This window comes from Ixodes scapularis, unplaced genomic scaffold, assembly GCF_016920785.2.
Source record: "Ixodes scapularis isolate PalLabHiFi unplaced genomic scaffold, ASM1692078v2 ptg000044l_1__unscaffolded, whole genome shotgun sequence".
NCBI lineage: Eukaryota > Metazoa > Arthropoda > Arachnida > Ixodida > Ixodidae > Ixodes > Ixodes scapularis.
The window spans coordinates 1,786,793-1,788,917 of NW_024609897.1; positions in this window are offsets into that span (position 1 = coordinate 1,786,793).

The window sequence follows — 2,125 nt, forward strand, 5'->3', positions numbered from 1 at the left end:
TTCGCGGCGGCAGTGCTACGTTAAGCAGAAAACTCAGTGACGCCTTCAAAGCACGTGACCACATCCAACCAGAGTAGTTCACCCCTCGGCCTCGAGATGGCGGCCGCGCCCGCGCGTCCGTCAAACGTCATCACAATTATAGCGAGTTCGTTTCACGGCACTCGTGCCCACGCGTGCCCACTCGCAGCGTGGAGCGGGTTTGTTTCGGCCGGCACTCCACGAGTGGTTGCACTCTCCGAGTTCGTTTCATCCCACGCGTGCATGTACTCGCTGCACCGAGAAAATCGAGAGTGCGCCAAAATGCAATCCCGTCATGCGTCGCTCCGGCGAAGCCGGCGAGGAGCGGCCGCAGAAGACGAGAGTTCGTCTGCTTTGTGAAAGGAAAAAAAGTAGATTTTCTGATAGCAATCGCGTCTCGCGGGCAACGGAATCAAACGCGAGCTTGAATTGTGAGCGTCGTCTATTTCATGAAGGAAGCAATTGACAAACCGTGGAGGTTTTAAGTCGCTATGTTGCCGCAAAAACGCTGAAATATTATAGTGTGTAAAGAAATGCTCAGAACAAACGCGTCAGCAGTTCCCGAGACGTTTATCACCATCTGTGTGCGGGTGAAAAATTGAACATTTGTCGACAAAACTCCTTTGAGAGAAACCTTTGACTGCCCAATAAGCATCAGAGAAAGCTAAACATAGTGACTTTACCCGAGGCTTGGGCAACATCATCATGTTTAACATTTACCTACGTCAGCTAGCTTGCCCCGTCGTATTTTGTTCGAGAAAGCTCTCGTTCTCGACGCCCTCACCAAGGCTAATATCTGATCCACCTGTAATGACGATCGAAATCTAAAGTCCCATGACAATCTTTAGTGGATATTCCAGCAGACTAGTTTTAAGTCGTACCCTTTCAGTGGTTCACGCATAATACCATGCTCAAACGGATCAAGCTTCGGCTCGGACAGCATCATCAGTTTTCTTCAGTGTAGCGGTTATGAGAATTGAAAGATCGCAACCAGCTGCTTTGTGGTTGCGGAAATTTACGCCGTCTGTAACTATCTGTATGACAGCCGAGTTGGTTGAAGTCATCGCAATCATAAACTACAGGTTGCAGCGACCAACGTTTGTAGATAAACGTTGGTATCGACTGCACTCTCGCATTCCCACCCATCACTCCGAACAGAAAGGCGCCAGTTTCGGTTTGAGGTTGGTAGTCTTTCTACAACATAGATGGCGGCAGCATCAGTCTTCTGCACTCGGTGCATTTCGCAAGTTCGTTTCAGTCCAGTTCTCCGTGCAACACTCTGCGAGTGCGATGCATTCTGGGAGAGAACTCGAACGGTGCCAGTGCGTGTGAAACGAACTCGCTATTAGATTCACGTAGCGTCCTCTAGCTTGCACCAGCATCGCCACCTGTGCGTGTCGCAGCGTTGGCTCGGACTCAAGATGGCGTCATCAAACCATGTGATTTTATGACGTCAACTTGATTACCGCGCTCGGCATCACGAAATGCCGAGCGCGGTCGCGCGCCCGGTAGTGACGAGCGGCCGTCGCATGCCTCAGGGTGGAACAAAACTTCCTGTTATTACACAATACTATCTCTCTTCCGCTTTTCTACTTTTACATCGCAAACAACAAACACCGTCAGTAGAGCGATAGTTCCAGCAAGCGCTGTACGGTACCTATCTCGATTTTGTCTTATGCAGGGACATACGATAGATCATGTTTTTATTGTTTACTTAACTACATTTTTCTGTGACCGCTTACCACAGGGCTGTTTTGTGTGTGGTGATCGAATAAATAAGAAGTGGATATACATGCAAGGGTGTGTGGTGATCGAATAAATAAGAAATGGATATACATAAAAGGGTGTGTTTAGTGCGTGAAATAACAGCTATCGCTGTGCCTTCGCAAGCTGTTGCTCAAAGCTGCGGATTGTTTTGCATTGCTCTAGTTTGCTTATTTTTACAGCGCAAAGTTTAACATGTTCTATGTGTTGGTACTTCATTGTCTTTCACTTGAAGAAGCTATCTCGTGTATATTTAAACGCATATACCTTATAAGATCCTATTATAAAAAATGTTGGTTCACCGACGGTCAACCGACTTACCGACATTAAGCCGCTGTGGTAC